At 37.1% G+C, this 21,249-nt stretch overlaps 1 long non-coding RNA gene across 1 annotated transcript; it reads right to left on the bottom strand.

Moving 5' to 3' along the window:
- Nucleotides 1–13,318: 13,318 nt before the first annotated feature.
- LOC139127714 (uncharacterized) lies at nucleotides 13,319–21,027 on the bottom strand. Its single transcript, XR_011551092.1, has 3 exons — nucleotides 20,598–21,027; nucleotides 16,074–16,196; nucleotides 13,319–13,860 (listed from the first exon to the last, which is right to left on the bottom strand). It is a non-coding gene; the product is annotated as an uncharacterized lncRNA (long non-coding RNA).
- Between the last annotated feature and the right edge of the window lie 222 nt (nucleotides 21,028–21,249).

Genomic DNA, 21,249 nt, shown 5'->3' with positions numbered 1-21,249 from the left:
GAGATATCGTATTTATCAACCAGCTTGCGATACCTGCCAAAAAAGCGTTTGAATGTAGAGACAAGTCTTGCTCTGGTGTAACCTTGATTTAACAGTTTGAAAGAGAGATGGCCATGTCTCTCTACAAAATCACCATATGAACTGCATGCTCTTGCATATCGAACAAGCTGGGAAATGTATACCCCATAAGCAGGTGAGAGTGGAATATTACTGATGAGGTGTGGAAAATTAATTATACTAAAGTTGAAATCATCTCTCTTGTCATATAGCCTAGTAGAAAGGTGACCATTAGAGTCAAATTCAAGTAAAATGTCCAGATATGAAGCAGAAGAGGCCGTTTCTGTAGTCTCTTTAATCTCCAATTCTGGAGGATAAATCATAGCGAGATATTTACTGAATTCAGAGTTATTCAATGAATAACATCGTCTATGTATCTAAATGTTAGGTTGAAAGTACGAGCTACAGAGACCTTTTTCTGCTTGATAAGGTTCTGGATAAATTCTGCCTCGTATGAGAACAGAAATAAGTCGGCAAGTAAGGGAGCACAGTTAGTGCCCATGGGAATTCCTATACACTGTTGGAAAATGTGTCCTCCAAATTCAACAAATATGTTGTCAATGAGGAAATCAAGCATACTGATAATGTCTTTCTCGGTATAAAACACTTTAGCTTTAGTTGTATTTTAACAAAATATGTAGAATTATACCCTAATACCACATATTTGTAAGGCGTGAACCGTTTTTGTAGAAAAATGCTTGGTTGATGATGTTTTTCAAGCGCTCTTTCAATTTATCCTGTGGTATTGTGGTATACAATGTGGAAAAATCGAAAGTTTTAATAGATGTTATTTTTGAAACAGATCTTGATTTCAAATTTTCCAAGAGTTCCTTCGAATTTTTTAATATCCACATTTGATTTATACCACTCCGAGAAAAGACAACATCACAGTATGATTGAAGTCCCCGTTTAACAGTACAAAGAACAGAAGTCAGTATCTTCGATAACTCTGTTGTTGAACATTTTGAAGATCCTGCGATAAACCTAGCTTTGTAAGGTGTTTTGTGGAGCTTTGGTATCCAGTATAAGCTAGGCAACTTATTATGGTCATCCTTTGTTGTAATATTAAAATTATCCATGAATGACTTATGGTTTGTCAAAATTTCAGTTTTGTTGAACATTGATTGTCTGTAAGTGGAGTTGGTGGAGGTCTTAGTTACACCAAGTTCGTCTATAAGACATTCAAAGTAATACTTTTTACAGACAAATACAATGTTATTGGCAGCTTTATCAGCAGGGACGACAACATATTTGTCATGGATATCATTCAACACTTATCAGCATCAGGATCTTTGTTAGCTATAAAAGTAATACGATCATACAATTCCATGTTCCCTATGTATTGCCAAATATTAGTCATGTACTTCTCCCAGGTTTAAAACCGCTCCTTCAGGGAAATAATTTTCCAACAAGGAAAAAAATTCGATGTCTGCAGCAAACATGGTAGGATTGTCATTACCTACATTTGCAGATGCACTCCCACATAATGGTCTGCATTTGTGTTTAAATTTCGTAACACATTTTCAACGTTTTTGGTCCAACATCTTTTGTGATATTTAGTATCAATGGCTCTAGCATCATTTGGATCTATTGCACCTCTGAGTCTGACTTTTAACAAGTTTGAATTCCCTTGGTTTACTTCTCTATGTAGTTTTCCCCAGCATTGAATGGAGAGGACCCCCAAAAACCCTATATTGTTGACAGAAATAACACATGCTTTTGTCGTATGTACTAGCTGATGGTCTAGTGAAAGGAACCTTAGGTTCAGATGAACCAGCACTTTCCATGGTAGATGAGGCTTAAAGTTGCTTTACCTAATAATACAGAGCTATAACCTTGCTTTAATGCTTTTTCCATAGTGTAATTTTACTCTCTTGAGTAGACCTCTGTGGCAAGTATTTGCATAGTATTCCTATGCAAGCTAGCACCATACTTTCGAAGGGAAAAGAGAATCATCATCACTGAGTCTTGAACTTATTTTTGGAAAGACACTATCACCAAATTCACCTCTCTGATGAACAAACTCCAGCACTGTGTCATATGCAGTGGGGTTTGACACAAGCTCACCACTTGCTTCCTGACGTATCAGGCATAAAGATAACATTCTGGAACAGACTTTAAGTCTGCAGTCTGTTTCAGAACGTCCTCTTTTCCATACTGAAAATTTTGACGAAGTTATTTGCATGCAATGTCAGTTATGTGAAATATTTATATGTGAAACGCAACCACTAAATTTTGACTATTCCGTGACAATAAAATATTTAGTAAAGAGCCTTTGGATAACGGTTTCTGAGAAACTACTAACACCGTATGCGACTTATCTCGTCGTCTTTAACCCTAAATAACCTACGGACTCCCTGTGTCTAAATAAAGGATCAACTCATTGTTAATGAATCATTTTTCGTACTCGGCATCGATGTTTTGATAATGGGTGTCTTGGTTAGTACAACATTGTGTGTACTGCAGTTGAATTTTAAAAGACACAGGTAATAGCATATATTTCTCAGCGTGGCTGCGCAGAGGCTTAGTTTTGATGAATGGCTTCTACATGTAGCCTATGTTTAGCAACGAGTCTCTAATCCCTGCTATTGTTACTAAGGAAACATCCAAATCGTTTTACATGACTTGGAGAGAAATGCGAGGAAAAGGGATGACTTACTCTTACTAAAAGTAAAGAATACACTGCTAGCTGCACAGTAATCCAGTCTACACTCGTTCAATTCTTCACAGAGGTCTGGATTTTACAACCTTGCAGAGCTGGTAATACTGCAGACGGCTTACGGTAATTAAGTTGAAATGCACGGAAATTGATAAAATAATGTCTATGATGTAGTTGTCAAGCACAGTGCATATCAGAAACTGATCTGTGTCATTATTTTTAACACAGTGCATAAGAAACGATGTAAAACTGCAACACAAGCAAATCCTTGTAACTGTACAGTAAAATAACAGATCCAATAATGCCTCAAACAAGGATTTTTAAATCTCTTATGAGCTGTTAAGTTCCCTTACACCAATGAAGGTATTATAAAGTAGTTTGGTCAATGATTATAGCCAATTTGTATGAACTACAATGCTTAATCAATAGAATTTGCTGAGCAATGAATGACCTTGAATTTGACCTTGACAAAGTGGAAAGAAAAAATGCCAACAATATTTTTTGGACTATAAAGGTATTAAGGAACAAAATGATATATGTTGACAAGAGTCTTCACGAAATGCACTCGGAAGCCAAAATCACGACAAATGACCCTGGACTAATATAGGCATAACTTAGCGATATAATTTTTTTGACAAAATGTCATGTGACCTCGATGACCTTGAATATACGTATATGTCCATAACTAAGTAACCACAAGTGCTACACCCTTCATATTTGGTATGATGGGAGACCTTATGACAAAACACCCTGTACCTCATCAATTATGTGCATATCTAATTCTGAGCCAGCCAATAGAGCTAGAGGTCTGATTTTTGGTATATAGGGATAACTTAGCAATACAATTTTTTTGACAAAATGTCATGTGACCTCGATGACCTTGAAAATACGTATATGTCCTCAACTAAGTAACCACAAGTGATACACCCTTCATATTTGGTATGATGGAAGACCTTATGACACCACATCGTGTACCTCGTTAATTATGCGCACATCTAATTCTGAGCCGGCTAATAGAGCTAGAGGTCTGGTTTTTGGTATATAGGGACAACTTAGCAATACACTTGTTTTGACAAATGTCATGTGACCTCGATGACCTTTGACCTTGAAATAAGTAAGTAACCACAAGTGCTACACCATTCATATTTGGTATGATAGGAGACCTTATGACACCACATCCTGTACCTCATTAATTATGCGCATATCTCATTCTGAGCCAGCCAATAGAGCTAGAGGTCTGATTTTTGGTATATAGGCCTAACTTAGGAATACAATATTTTTGACAAAATGTCATGTGACCTCGATGACCTTGAATATACGTATATGTCCATAACTAAGTAACCACAAGTGCTACATCCTTCATATTTGGTATGATGGGAGACCTTATGACAAAACACCCTGTACCTCATCAATTATGTGCATATCTAATTCTGAGCCAGCCAATATAGCTAGAGGTCTGATTTTTGGTATATAGGGACAACTTAGTATAACAATTTTTTTTGACAAAATGTCATGTGACCTCGATGACCTTGAAAATACGTATATGTCCTCAACTAAGTAACCACAAGTGATACACCCTTCATATTTGGTATGATGGAAGACTTATGACACCACATCGTGTACCTCGTTAATTATGCGCACATCTAATTCTGAGCCAGCTAATAGAGCTAGAGGTCTGGTTTTTGGTATATAGGGACAACTTAGCAATACACTTTGTTTTGACAAATGTCATGTGACCTCGATGACCTTTGACCTTGAATATACGTATATGTCCATAACTAAGTAACCACAAGTGCTACACCCTTCATATTTGGTATGATGGGAGACCTTATGACACCACATCCTGTACCTCATTAATTATGCGCATATCTAATTCTGAGCCAGCCAATAGAGCTAGAGGTCTGATTTTTGGTATATATGCATAACTTAGCAATACAATGTTTTTGACAAAATGTCATGTGACCTCGATGACCTTGAATATACGTATATGTCTATAACTAAGTAACCACAAGTGCTACAACCTTCATATTTGGTATGATGGGAGACCTTATGACACCAAATCCTGTACCTCATTAATTATGTGCATATCTAATTCTGAGCCAGCCAATAGAGCTAGAGGTCTGATTTTTGGTATATAGGGATAACCTAGCAATACAATTTTTTTGACGAAATGTCATGTGACCTCGATGACCTTTGACCTTAAATATGAGTATATGTCCATAACTAAGTAACCACAAGTGCTACACCCTTCATATTTGGTATGATGGAAGACCTTAAGACACAACATCCTGTACCTCATTAATTATGTGCATATCTAATTCTGAGCTAGCCAATAGAGCTAGAGGTCTGGTTTATGGTATATAGGGACAACTTAGCAATACACTTTTTTGACAAAATGTCATGTGACCTCGAAGACCTTGAATATACGTATATGTCTATAACTAAGTAACCACAAGTGCTACAACCTTCATATTTGGTATGATGGGAGACCTTTTGACACCACATCCTGTACCTCATTAATTATGTGCATATCTAATTCTGAGCCAGCCAATAGAGCTAGATGTCTGATTTTTTGTGTATAGGCATAACTTAGCAATACAAATTTTTTGACAAAATGTCATGTGACCTCGATGACCTTGAATATACGTATATGTCCATAACTGAGTAACCACAAGTGCTACAACCTTCATATTTGGTATGATGGGAGACCTTTTGACACCACATCCTGTAACCATTAATTATGCACATATCTAATTCTGAGCCAGCTAATAGAGCTAGAGGTCTGATTTGTGGTATATGGGGACAACTTAGCAATACAATTTTTTTGACAAAATGTTATGTGAAATCGATGACCTTTGACCTTCAAAATACGTATATGTCCATAACTAAGTAACCACAAGTGCTACACCCTTCATATTTGGTATGATGGGAGACCTTAAGACACAACATCCTGTACCCATTAATTATGCACATATATAATTTTGAGCCCCTAATAGAGCTAGAGGTCTGATATTTGGTATATAGGCTTAACTTAGCGTAACAATTTTTTTGACAAAATGTCATGTGACCTCGATGACCTTTGACCTCAAAAATAAGTTTTTACCAATATATCAGTAACCAAAAGAGATGTATTGTTTATACTTGGTAGGATAGAGACAATATGATGCCATATTCTGAACCTTATCAATTATGCACCTAATTATTTGCTTTACAATACAGGTTAATATATCATTCATATAATGTTATATATTGTAACCATTTGCTCATTTTCTCGAAACCCTTCACCGCTGCTTTGCAGCTATATTTATCATTATTTTTCTTCTTCCGTCCTCTACATGCAACTGCCATGCGAACACTGTTGTACCTAAAGACTTCAAATTTGGCACATAGGTAAAATTCCTCACAAGTATTTTTGATTCTTTACCATGACAATTGCAGCCATATTGAAAATAAACTTTCAAATAAACTTTCATTTGCATAAAAATTAATTGAAAATACGGATAGTTTTCAATCGGATTCTAACCCACAACATACGGTATCAGTCGCCTAGCTGAGAGGCCACAGACAGAACCACTCGGCTAAATCTCCACTCCCAAAAAAGAGTGGTTCAATAGCCGGCTAAGTTGTTACATTTTTCTGACTGAGACCGCTCAACACGTTGTAGAGTTCGTGAAGCACTCACGCACGCATGCTCACTATCATACATCGCACATACACACTTTATCGAAGCGAAGAAACGAATTTCATCGCTTTAACTGGGCGAACGATAACCTCGGGGACAATTCTGTCCACCAGCAGTGTTACCAACCCAGGGTAGAAAATACGGATAGTTTTCAATCGGATTCGAACCCACAACATACGGCATCAACAGCTTTTGTAGACCATAGGCCTAGGCTCCTTCATGCCAAATATCAAGGCCATAGGCACTGCCAATTTTGAAAAAAAGATTTTTAAAGTATTGGGGAGCATTCGTTTTTTATGGGGAGGGGGGCCGGTGGAATTTGAGCGACAAATGAAACATGAAAAGCGATCCCCCCTCCAAATCAAATTTCTAAAATTTGAGGCCCCCCCTCAATTCATCAATTGTAACATGTGACCCCCTCCCATGAAAATTACTCTAGTCTAATCAAGTACACTATTATCAATTATCAAGAGTACATAAATACACAGATTTACCTAGTTTTAAATTGGAAAAAATTATTCATAGTTTCCTCATAGACAAGATAATGTATCAACATTTTGGTGACATTCCAAAATCAAATTTCTTGCACAAACATAGGCACTGCCAATTTTGAGAAAAAGATTTTTAAAGTATTAGGGAGCATTCGTTTTTTATGGGAAGGGGGGCTGGTGGATTTTGAGCGACAAATGAAACGTGTAAAGCGACCCCTCCTCTCCAAAGCAAATTTCTAAAATTTGACCCCCTCAATTCATCAATTGTAAAATGTGACCCCCTTCCATGAAAAAAAATTTCATTAGATTTGATTCATCAACCCTTCGCACCCTGTGGAGCCGGGCTGAAAAAGTTTCCTCACATACTAGAGAATCAACATTTTTGGTGAAATGCCAAAATCAAATTTTTTGCACACACATGAACTTGTAATCACTCTAGTCTAATCAAGTACACTAATATCAATAATCAAGAGTACATAAATACACAGATTTACCTAGTTTTATATTGCAAAAAATTATTCATAAATTTACTCATAGACAAGACAGTGTATCAATATTTCGGTGACATTCCAAAATCAAATTTCTTGCACAAACATCCACTTATAACCACCCTAGTCTATTCAAGTACATTAATATCAATAATCAAGCGTACATAAACACACAGATTTAACTAGTTTTGTAATGGAAAAACATTATTCATAGTTTCCTCTGACAAGATAGTGAATTAACAATTCGGTGAAATTCCAAATCAAATTTCTTGCTCACACATGCACTGGTAACTACCCTAGTCTGATCAAGTACATTGATATCAATAATCAACAGTCTATAAATACACAGATTTAGCTAGTTTTGTATTTAAAAGAAATTATTCATAGCTTTTCATAGATTATGTATTTAAGACTTGTGTATTTTCTATTTCGCCTGGGAGTTCTTGTGTGTTATCACTGTATACCTAGGGAGTCCAAGACGGGAACTTTCCAGAGAGTGTTTTACGTTGCATGCTGCACTGGCACTGGAAGGTTTGAGTGTCAGCGTGTGCTTTTTAAGTAAGATATTTCTCTTTTTTGAGTTTTACTCAAGTCTGCAGATATGTAAAGAAACCAGTGAGTGGCAGAGATCGAACTTTACGCGGATCAGACTGTTTATTTAAACCCTACGCCATCCTCTACTTTAGTCGATCGAACGAACATTGCTCACACAAGTGAAAGCCGTGCCGTATATTCGCAATACGCACTGCACGCTGAGATGATAGTATCACCACAAGTTGAAAGCTGATCTTTCTGCAGCAAATTGTGTGTTAACTGCGAACTTTATTCCGTTTATGAGTTCAGTCAGATGTCTGAGATTGTCATGAGAACATTATTTATGATTGTTTCACTGAACTTTTGTCGATGCGCGGAGTTACCAGAGGAAGACTTCAGATCAGTTTGGAATGTCCCGACCGGAAGTAAACAAAGATCTAAGATGGCTGCGCCCGTGGTAGCTGAACTGGACGCTGCTTAGCAGTGAATTGCATGTGTTGTCGCCGACTTTCATGTGCGGACATTACACCGGACTTACAATTGTGCTCATCATCGAACATGAGTTAAAGTCGCGTGTGAACTATTTGTGTTTCCGAGCCGCGTGGTCAAGTCTGAGGTACCTCTGCGGCAACGTTAAGTTTTCCATAGAAATTGTTAAGCATTTAGAAAGGGTTTGAACAGAGTTTTTGTTCTGAAAGTGTGTTCGACTCCTGCCGTCGGGGGTCGATCAGTACGGTTATTGTTACCATGGAGTAATATTTATAGTTTTGAAGTACGGTTTTACTATTTTATATGTAGACCCCGATATTTGACACAATATAGTAATATACAGAAGTTGTTTGTTACATTATATGACTGTGTGTTGGTTCCTCATTTCATGCCCCATGCTCTGTAGCCCTGCGTACAGTCTATGCCCTGTGCAATGGTCTATGAAGAGAACTGAGGTCTCTGCGGCCTGGATCTGGACCGCACTGAAGACTAAACGGTCTTTTTGGCCGAAATTCTGCTCTATTGGGGCAAAATCCTTTCCCTGCCTACCTTTACCTCCTAACCAATCCCAGAAAAGATGCGATTGACTTCTTCTAACGTCCAAATTCGCTCATTTTCTGAAACATAACGTACTCGACAAGTTGTTTACCCATGGAGATCCCCATTTGAATCTCGCTGCAGAGACCCCAGTTATCTCCACAGACCGTTGCAGGGCTGTGGTGGAGGCCGTATAACGCCAGGAACACACAGACCTGTACTCAGGGCTACATGCTCTGTTGCTGCTCTAGAGAGGTTAACGCCAGTCTCGGACTTGTTGGCCCTGCTAGAGAAATAAATTTGGCTGAGCTTTGGTCGGTTATCATTCTGCTGTCTCGAAACATCGGTTACACAAGCAACATTTCGGTGAAATTCCAGAGTCAATTTTGTTTTCCATAACTCAATACAAACCTTTGTAAAATTTGACCCCCCCTTCAATCATTCATTGTAAAATTTGATCCCCCTTAAAAAGCGGTTTTGTAAAAGTCAACCCCCCGTGATTTTCACCGACCCCCTCCCTGTAAAAAAACGAATGCTCCCTTATTTTTCTGATTTTTCATTGACCTTTGACCTCCCCTATACCTTTGCAGCTAAGCTATGGCAATGGCTTATTCTGGCCTATGTTAAAGTCCGAGAATACCAGCGTATATTCGACGATGACAAGTAGGGGACCAATTGCACTCCAAGTTTTTGGGATACCACTTGACCTTTGACCTTGGCATATTCCTGCAACTCATTTATTATGCATATACCTAATTCTCGGCATAAAAATAGAGCTGGAGGTCTGATTTTTGGTATATAGGGATAACTATAAGATACAATTTCTTTGACAAAATATCACATAACCTGTATGCCCTCTGACCCCAAATATACATATATATGCATATATCTGTAACTGAATAACAACAAGTGCCACATCCTTCATATTTGGTATGATGGGACGACTTATGACGACATATCCTGTACTCATTAATTATGCACATATCTTTTTTTTGCAAGCCAACTGAGCTTGAGGTCTGATTTTTGGTAGATAGGGATAACTATGACATTCAATTCTTTTAACAAAATGGCAAATCACTTCGATGACCTTTGACTTCGATTTCACAAATACTACCATAGCCCTCCCTGTTATTGCATATATATTTCTCTATTGCCTCTAGTCAAAGCAAATTTTAGTGGTCAGCATTGGCAAACCTTACCGAGCAAATATGTCGCTTAATTCCTGATACTCGATAACATAGGCCTACATCCGTTCTGTCATGACTTTGTTTGACCACTCAGGAGCAGTATGAGACTTTATAAAGCTTCTATCAGCTCGGCCGTAAACTGTCTCGGGGAGAATATTAAAATCCCCGTAGAACCGTGCCACTCTAACACATCACTACGCATTTCCCAAATTACATTTATGCTACTCATTGAATGGTAAATTTTAAAAAGGGAAATCAATCTGAATTCATGTTTGCCAGGTATAGATTGTTCCATCTGCGGTAAATGTAGACGCAAAACAAAATTTGTACATTTTTGTCTTTATTTAGTTTCCGGACGGGAGATTGGTAGTACTGCAGCGGCATACTTGATGACTTCTGCCTGTATATGACGATTGAAATTTTCGTACTTTAGATACGGAAGATAGCTGTTTATTGGGCACTTTTCACAAGCTGCCCCCATAGAGTCAGTCATTTTCACGAACCTTACGTACGGCATATTGTCAATCCTTTTTGCGGGTAAAATCTTCACTAACTGCTTGCTGACGGTCATTCCGATCTACATTCGTTGGTATGAAAAATGACCACCCTTTTCCGGGCACACTTGTGGTCTGCTACGCGCTGACAGCGATTCCAATCAAGGCATACCTGTCTCCGGCAGCCTATTCAGTGCAATTACAATCGTCGCACTTTAAGTACATGTAATTTTGGCAATTTGCGCCGTGAAATTGACTGACTCTATGGGAACAGCGTGTGACAAGTGCCAATAAACAATTGACTATCTTCCGTACCTAAAGTACGACAATTTCAATGGTCATATACAGGCAGAAGCCGTCAAGTAGGCCGCTGCTGTACTACCAATCGCCCGTTAGAAAAGTAACTGAAGACAAAAATGTACAAATTTTGTTCTGCGTCTACATTTACCGCAGATGGAATAATCTATACCTGGCAAACATGAATTTAGATTGTTTTTTTTCTAAACGAAATTTACATTTCAATGAGTCAGCATAAATGTAATGGATAAATGCGTAGTGATGTGTTAGAGTGGCACGGTTCTACGGGGATTTTAATATTCTCCTCGAGACAGTTTACGGCCGAGCTGATAAAAGCTTTATAAAGTCTCGTACTGCTCCTTAGTGGTCTAACAAACACTATGTGAAAAAGCCTGAATCCATTAAGCATTGTTGTGGATTCCTCCGTGCATTCAATCGGAATCCAAGGGAATCCAGAGATATCCATTGTGGGTACTCAGGGAATCCTAAGGTATCCAATTATGGATTCTTCTATATACGGAACACTTTAGAATCCACAGCAGAATCCATTACAGCATTTTAATGGATTCCATAAGACAGTCTCCTGAATAATCCTGTGCAGGATTTCAATGGATTCTGAAATTAGTGATCATGGGAATCCACCCTCTTGCCTTAAATTTTCCATGGTACCTTGAAATCGCATAAAATATCACTGCTCTGCTGTCATTCCTTTTAATTTTTTGAATTTCTCATGAATCGGTATTACTCGAAACAGTAACCTGTACCTTTTGCACATTCTGTACTGTTTCATAATTTATTTTCATAATTGTATACCAAAATAACCTTGTATTCTGCTTCTAAACATGGCCTCTGTATCCTTTATGTTATTTTTGACAGATCCATTTCAAAGGCCTCACTTCAGTGCAATTATCAACAATTACACAGGTAATGATGCATGGACATGCTTAGAAAATAGATATGGGGCAGTTAGTTCTATTATGGGGAAACAAACAGGACCAAGTTGATACATAATGTACAGCGCGGATATTTAATATCTTTTCTGCATTCTTCCATTTGTGTTTACAGAATTATGTGCAGGCATATTGCCATAGGATAGTATGCACAATATCTACCATTATTGATAAAATGTATTACCGGTATTCTCATGATATACTAGTATTCTTTCATTTTACTCATACTCACATGTTACACTACACACATCAACAATTTAAGTTCATACAACTGTTATGCAATTAAAAAAATAATGTCTTTTTTATTCACTGAACAATACTGTTCCAATGAAATATTTACAATAATTGACACGTGTTAAACAAAAGCGGTGGTTTCTGAAAAAAATTCACATACAATAATAAAACCAGACTTTTTGAAACCATATTTCAAGTCATTCATTGAACGTCTGCACAATTGTAGCAGCGATTAAAAAAAAGACTTGGCAAAAGACAATGGTAAAAATCTTGCCAAAAATACAATTATGCAAACTTCACCACAATTTGAAACAGTCTTACTGAGCTGTACCCTAAAAACCTCCACACCAACTTTCAAATCAATTGGAGTTGTGGTCTCAGAGAAGATTTCTTGACCAAGAATAGAAAAAATTGCCCAAAAATACAATTATACAAATAATCACTGTTTATGACTCGTCGGTGTAATAACAGCCTGTATCTAGTCAATACCATACTCGTCTGAGTATAAGCCCCTACTCGAGTATAAGCCCCCCTACTGATTTCAGAGGATTTTAGAAAATGCATTACATCCCTGTATAAGCCCCTACCCTAGTGTAACTCAAATACAGAAAGGTTAGGAGAGTATGTTTGGTCAGTTAACTTGGTAAAATTACTTTAAGATAATAAAGAAACTATTAAAAGATGTTAAAACAATGGGAAACTGGAGTTCCCTTGACAGCATCGTAAGAAAAATTACACGTTTTCCCAGTACTATCTTGATTCTTTGACCCTGCTCACCCCCATCGCCTAAATAGAATAGTCTCACTCACGTCCGCCATTGTTTATTTTCATTCAGGGCCATGATGTTTTTATGCTCAAAACATGCAGTTTCTATTGTTTGAAGCAATTATCCTTTCATTTGTGAAGACTTTTCCTGGTGACTATTACAATTTTCACTGCTATGTTGTTGTTTTCACAAGATATAGACAGTTTCATACTGGAATATTGAGTTGCCTTTCCGTGTAGGCAATGCATGCCTGTTCACATTACTGTTGATCAGCAGCATACATGACGTCTTTGTTTCAAGTTTGGGGTTTTTTCGACACTGAAATTTCACCAAAATGTCACTTCTCTATTCAGAGATTGTACAATCAATTTCTGTGGATGTGTAAGCAGATTTTGAAAGCGATAGAAAGATCGAGTGGTGTTGAAAAAAATCGTGCATAAATAGCATAAATTAAGCGTCCATGGCAGATAACATGGGGTTGCTCGAGTATAAGCCCCTCCCCTAGTTTTACTGCTGTTTAGTGTTGCCGAACCGGGGGGCTTATAATCGGACGAGTACGGTAAAATTCAAAAGTTGAGTGGTCTTTGTTCAAAACAAAAAATGCATCATTGAGCTTTTAGCAGAATCAAGAAAATGCAAAAACATATGCTTATACATTAAACATTGTCCTGTAATGAGTTGTCAGCGCTGTTGATATTGTCATTTGTCTGTATAACGGCTCATGGCCCACCATCCTCATCCTCACGCTCTGGTCTGATTGAGGCCACGCCCTCAATACAAGGTAGCCTCAATATGCATTTCCTTTGATGCAAGTGTTTTTCCATACTGTACGCAGTTTCACATCTTTCTCTATCCCATGGCAAGTGTCTCTGAATAAAGGCACCACCCTTGCAACTTCTGTCCTGCTCGCTGTCCTCAGAAGAAACACACACAACTATCAAATGTGTTCAGCTTCATGCTAGTCCTTGGATAGCCCCGTTTACGTCCTTCAATTTCTGTAAATAACGATACACAGAATAAATCATCAGAATTGTAAATTATTATCCATTTAGTTTGTTTTTGTTTAAATCTGTATATTTATAGACCTTTGATAATTCATTTGAAAGTACTTCATTAGACTACAATGGTTAAAAGTTGATATGTATGCAAGAAATTTGATTTCTGAATTTCAATGAAATGTTGCTTCACTATACATTGGAGTCTATGTGAATAATTTTTTTACAATGCTTAACAAACACATTCTGTGCTTTCTGAGGTGTTTGACAATTGATACAAATGTACTTGATTCAAATAGGGTGTTTGAAAGTTCAGATGTGGACAACAGTCATGATATTGGAATTTCAACTAAACTTATTTCACTTTTCATAGTACTAGTGGTCAACAGGTCACTGTTAAATATTTTCCCTGACTAAACTTGCTATATCTCTAATATGTAAGTAATAGAAATTGTTCATTGCCCTCAGTGAGCTCGATTTACAATAAGACAAGCCTCAGAGTTGCCAAGGCAAGATGTTTATGTGACAGATAATTATACTTTTGTTCAGATTTACAGTTAAATGACTACCGAGAGAGAAATAATGCAGCGAATCATTTTATCTCCAAGAAAAGTTTTTGAACACTTAAACTGCTTTTTTAACAGGACAAATACTTAAGAAAATTAAGTGACCCCAATGGTGTTGGAAAAATACATGACCCCCTTTGCATTTTTCAAATTTAAGGTGAACCCCACCCCGTTCAAATTGTGCTGGCTGTAATAACTGAATGCTCCCTTGATGAATAAACTGGTCATCTATGTACTGTTGCACATCAATCTGATAAGTTTATGCCATAATATACAAATATGAAGATAAAAACGTTTTTTTCACTGATTCATTGACTATTTCATTGACTAAATATTCCTGTTTTTGTTAGGAGAGACTAACATCAATGTATCTCCAAGACACATGGTGTATGCATGGTCATGCTTCCACTATTAATTTTGCAAAACATATCATCAATTAATGCTTCAGCAAATGGACCAAGTTTTTTTACGTTGGTCGAGAACTAATACAGTAAAACATATACGTTAGAATATTAAATCTGTCAAATTAGGATGGAATATTGAGGTAGAAATATTTTTGTATCATGCAGCTTTGATCTACAGTGCCTTGTAACATTTACATATATTGAACTAAAAAGAGGGCATGTCACGCTGCGGAATCACCCAAATCAAAGATTGAAGTGACTGCGTATGGGTGCCAGTAATAGTATGGATTAAGAGTTAATCTCTCAGTACTTGATCTAGAAGTCATTGCTGATGACATACATGTAGTCCCCGCTGGATTATGGCATTTGAATTGTGGTGATTGAATAACAATAACATGCTTGCTAGATTCATTACAGGGGAGAGCAGTGAATTTGTTAAATGTTTGGAAATCACATGCTAGTGATCTGTTGGGGGTCATGTTTGTGTATTTGGGACAGTACAATTATGAAAACATATATATTATGCTACAATTTTTTCTTGCACACTGTATGTCGTTCCGAAAATAGTTTCGTTCAATTGTAGTCAAAGATAAAATTATGGTTTTTGAGCATGTCATGTAATCTGGAACATGTTATCAGAACAGAGGATTGTTTCATCTTTCATTACACATTTTGCAACAGACTCTGCAACCTCAATTTGTCTTGTGATATTGTTTCAAAGTTTTGTTTCCCAGACAAGGTTCATAAAACACACTTCATGGATTCATTCAATAGTATTTTGGCCAGTGTCAGGAGACAGTATTAAAAAGAACGTTTCCTTGGTTTGACTATGCAATTATTGTATGTCATGTACATTTGTGTTTGATACTCATGTACATGTAAGAGCCCCTGAAGTTGTTTCAACACTATGCTTTTCTATAATAATTTCCAGGGTTTACATATTTCACTGTGATTTCAAAATTTGACATGGGCTAAGCTACATCACTATCGATTACATCTGTATCTTCAAAAAAAGATTATAAAGGCAGATTTTGTTGCTTATGGCTGTTAGGTGCCCGTCAAATATAACCAAACATCAAAGTTCAGCTAAGTAAAATTGTCGTACTTGTGTCGTGATGGTTCTGCTTAACCATGTTCATGTACCGGTACTATAATTCACCAACACTGGTAATTGGGTTAACTTGCCCTTTAAAGTTTACTACTTTAGACTAAAACTTATCAGTGCAGACTTTGTAGTACATACCTCTCATATTGTTCCCAGTTGTTGGCATGCCTTTTTGTGTGACTGTCATTCCTTTGGGCACTACACTTTCCCTATTGTTCAACGCCTAATAAATATATGTACTTCCAGGGGACCTGCAACTTCCTAGAAAAAAAAAAGTAAAATCCTACCGAGAAAAATCAAATTATTTCAAACACAGATGATGAATCACATTTCAAGCCACAATAATGACGATGAATAACCATATTAATCTGACAGTCCATCGACACATATTTGAATCAGAAATATATCAAGCATTTTCATGGCCTAAAAAGGCTCAACATAATTGGATTCACACTGCACTATGCATTCCTGCAGTATCTCAGAGCTGGTAGACTGTCAGACCATTGATGAAAAATTGACTCTTTTTACATCGATGGTCATATAAATATCCAAAATGTGCATGTTGAAAATAACACCACACTTCATTTTCAGCAGAAATAGAAATAATTTAGAAAGTTAAAAATTAAATGATGCAAAATAAAATGACATATCATGTTTAGGTAAGATTAGAATTAATCTCATGTTAACTTAAAGCCCCCACTAGCTGTATCTTCTAGCATTGTTTTTTTTTATTTTACATTCAAACCGAAATAAGTTTGTGGGAATGTACTGATTTTGGTGATGTATACACTTTTTATTAACTACCCACTGGGACTGTACATGCAACTTTGGCCAAGAAAGAGATTGCAATGTGATTAAATATTTGCCCTAACATTAAATCCCATCACCGTACATACGAGCAAAAACCCTGGATAAAACCCTGAATGCCCGAAGAGAATTGCATGACGTAATTGCTCTGCATATTTAGCCATTGCAACGCTGGTTTTAAAATATGGATAAATCTTTTTATAACAAAAAATAGTTATCGAAAAATAATTCAAAGTGCTAATTTTTTAGTGACATATGGAAAAAGAATGGGCGGATGACGAGATAATTCAAAGAACCATTCCCAAGGGGTGGGGGAGGGAGAGACAAAGCGGACGACCAGAAACGGCTCATCTGTCGACTCTAAATGGAGTGTCCCTCATCTAACAAACAATAGTTGTGCATACACACTTTCATGTTCTCAGGGGCACTAAATTAAACTTCAAACACACTTTCATGTTCTAGGGGCACTAAATGAAATTTAAATTTATCCTTTCAACGTAGAGTCATAAACTACACACTACAATTTTCCTGTTCTCACAACCCCCTTTGAACTCTAATCGTGAGTTACCGGTAATTAGAAACTGCAATGGAGGTACATTTTGTAGGAAGGGATCGCAAATCCGAGTAGCCGTTTTCTGCTGTCAATTGTGCAGTCTTGGGAAAATAATTGAGAATGGTCAAAATCTAAAAGCCAACAACCTCTCAACCAGTCATTGGGAAAAATGTCGGGAAAAATTCTTGGAAACGGTCTTTGCATACATAAAAACATGCACTGTACTTATAATTTTGAAAACTCATGCCGTGCCAATCTTTACCAGCAACAATTTTTAGAGGAGGTGTTTTCAATTCAGGTTTCGAATCATGCAGAATGCCTTATCGAAATCTCATGCACGATTATTGGTACATCTGTAACTTACAGGCAGGCATAATATCTAAACTGTTTATGAGACTCCCTAGATCAGACCTTCTAGTCAATGCACCAAAACCCGAAAACTTTACGTCATCATCTGGGCATTTCTCCCGATCATGCTTTGTGGGAGGCTGAAAAGGTCTCCATATTGCCTGATTTTGATATTTATTTTCATGGATAACTTCAACAACTCACTGCTGATTAAATTTCTGGTGGATATAAGGTGGTGCAAAGGAAGTTGGGTAGAAAGGACTGATGTAGAGTCAACAGTGCATTGGAGCTGTATGCATGTGGCATTGCCACGAATGTAAATGATGGGTATGCCCTCAAATTGAAGTCTACAATGTCACAGTCCATACAAACGTTGAACACTGCAAGGAAAGCATCCATGCAGGTCAGTTATGCTCGTTTTGAACAGCATCATTTTCTGATTTTCAAGAGCAAACCCTTTGGTCAGAACAAATGATCATAAATTTCCTAATACATACAAGTTACTGGTATGTTTAACCCTTTTCCTGCCAAGTCCATATTTCATCACCAGGTCAAGATGGTTAAAATTAATGAAACACAACATATTTCATATTTTATCATAATACTGTACATTTGAAAGCTGTTGAAAACTGTAAACTTGATTCTTTTGGACTAAAGATGTATAACAGACCAAGCCAAGTGGGTGAAAATATGTCATGTTTTGGCTCAATACTGGTTTTTACTGACTTGGCTGATGGGGAAGGGATACTGTCTGGCAGGAAAAGGGTTTTAATAAAATTCGATATATCGATTACTTTATTTAGGTCACATATTGATAGACTATAGTATTTTCCACACAAAATTCAAGGGTTTTACATGTATATTGACAATGGCCGCCCCTGATTTTCTTAAATGACCCCCTTGGGACAGGAGTACGGGCCCACATTCATGATTGTCCCCTTGTTTTGACATCCTAGATTGAATGTTCACCCTAGAGGTGAATGTTTTCAACTGTGACATTGTATGTTCTCTCTCCTTGTTAATATTACCAATTTTTGAAAAGGGGCGATAATCAAAATGGCTGTTAAAATTTGAGTTTACTGTATAAATGTTTCTCAAAGGAATGTTTCCTAATGCAGTAAAAGCCAATATCTCCTTTAGAGGATAGAATTCAGAGAAATCACGACAAAATGGGATTATATTCTGAGGTCAACAAATTTCACAAGTTACAGCTAGTGGGGCATTAACACATGCTATGTCATGTTACTTTGCACTATTTATAACCTTCTAAATTAATACTATTATTGTGACAGAGGAAATAAATTGACAAAACGGATATAATGCCTCTATAGTAAAAAGATAAAAAATATCAAGGGGCTCTTTTCTGTCATTGAGCCATAGTACATACATAAATTTGAGTGACAAGAATTAGGAGACTTGTGGGATTGAATTCAATAATCTACAAACATATTCCACTTATTGCAATTTCAAAGAAAGGATAGCAACACATCATAATCTTATTGTTAACCTTCATGCACAGCCATTTTGAGTAGAGGTTAAACAAACAATAGAGCGTATCAATCATGTGTTCCTAGAATTATTTTTCATGGGACTGAACAGAAATTACTGGGGGTAAGGCTTTTTTGGTGGGTCGCTATTTTTAAAAAAAGCATTTTTGAATTGTCATGCATACCTTTGGGGCAGGGTTATCATTTTGCGCAACTATTGCAACTATTTGAAAACAAGATGTGGCCAATACAGTGCTTCACCAAAAAATATCAAATCATGATACATTGGAATCTGTTAGGCAAAATATTGACAGTTTTCCCCTATACAATGTACCAGGTTTGATAATTTATGTGATTTTTGTACCCTTTAAATTTTGAGGTAATATATATCTGTGTACAAGAAATTTGATTTTTGGATTCCATCAAAAATTTTTATTCACTATACATTGTAGTCTGTTGAAACCATGATTTTTCAATACACAACTCGCTATATATCTGTAGCGCGTGCTCTCAGCTTGAGGGAAAATCCATTTATGATGTTCCACGCCTGAATTTAAATATACTATTATGATATAATAGCAACAAATCACACCCAGCGACGGTATACGACTTGGTTTTGACCATTTCACTTCATATATGCACTCGCTATCGCTCATGCATATATGCCGTGAACTGATCAAAATGTCGTGGTTTACCATCGCTGGGTGTGCTTTATTGCTTAAATACAACACAAGCTAGACCTGTGCTCTTATTAATGTTTGCAATTGATATTCATGTACATGATGAGAATAATGGTTAAAGTGCAGACAACAAATATGATATTCAACTTTCACTCTACTGATTATTTCTATTTGGTTAAAGGTATTCTTTAAAGTTCAAAGTCAAATGAGAACTTATATGTCAATAATTAAGATATCATTTATACAGACTGTGACTCACAGGTCATACAAAAATTTGGGAGGGAGAATCATTTTCTTGCATTATTTTCCATGGATTTAAAAAGGCACTTTTGCTGATCCCTAGAATTGCCTTTGTTCTAGTATGTAAGAGGACTATGGAGGGTTGATAGCCTGTTGTTTTCCATTGAAATTGTAATCTGGTGTGTAAATTTTCTGGTGAGACAATCAGGTGCCAACACAGACCTTTAAAAACACCAACCGAACCCCCCCCGCCCTTAATTTTTGTCCGGTCCCTTACATGAATCAACAGTCATCCCGGGGTGCAAACCACTAAAAGTCACATTAGCATAAAGTGACCTGGAAATTCGATGTTCATTGAAATTTTCAGGATATCGATGATTTAAAAGAAACAAATGTTAGATACTTTGCCATGGCCAGATCATGGCAAAGTATCTAACGTTTGGCCAGATACAGACATTGCTGAACACGTTCATACAAGAAGGAGTAGACGTATCTTATTCTTAGACACAATTGGGCTGGTTTAAAATAAGACAGCAGCTATACATACCTGGTACATAATATTGTACACGAGAGCCGTCCAGCTGATGCAGGACTCAGCAACGATCGAGGGCTTGAAGTGTGTGTCGACCTATCGCTGGTGCGGAAAAGAGGTACTCTCTTCCGTTTTGGCGAGTTTCGTCCTGGTTGAACGGAGAATAAAGCTTGCTGCTTGTCGGACATGTCGTAACTGCATGACACGGTCGATGACACACTGGCACTAGATTCAAACGTACCGCATAGTCGTCGTGATTGTCCAGGAATTCAAGGGTAGACTCTTTAGCAGACATTCCTAAACACCGACGGGACATGTCAGTAGAAGCTAAAATATCGACAACTGAAGATTATTGACGGCACGATCACGGGGTAGGAATGGTACGATGTACAGATGTAAGCGACGCGACGCCACGCCAATCGTAACAATGGCGTCTTCTGAGTATGACTCCTTAAGTGCTCAAGTATTCACGAAATGGACTTTGCAAAGAATTTGATTATAACTATCATTTTTTACTCAATCTTGAAGAAAATGTTATTTTTTTTGCTCTCGTTAGACAAAAATATTGCTAACTGAACCATATTTTTCGTGTTTCGCCAGATAAAGGTACATCATTGTACACATTGACCCCCTAGCATCAGGCTGCAGTCCAGCCTCTCTGCATGTA

Source organism: Ptychodera flava, unplaced genomic scaffold (genome assembly GCF_041260155.1).
Source record: "Ptychodera flava strain L36383 unplaced genomic scaffold, AS_Pfla_20210202 Scaffold_35__1_contigs__length_1935909_pilon, whole genome shotgun sequence".
Taxonomy (NCBI): domain Eukaryota; kingdom Metazoa; phylum Hemichordata; class Enteropneusta; family Ptychoderidae; genus Ptychodera; species Ptychodera flava.
The sequence above is the reverse complement of the archived record's forward strand: the minus strand, read 5'-3'. Positions and strand labels throughout refer to the sequence as shown.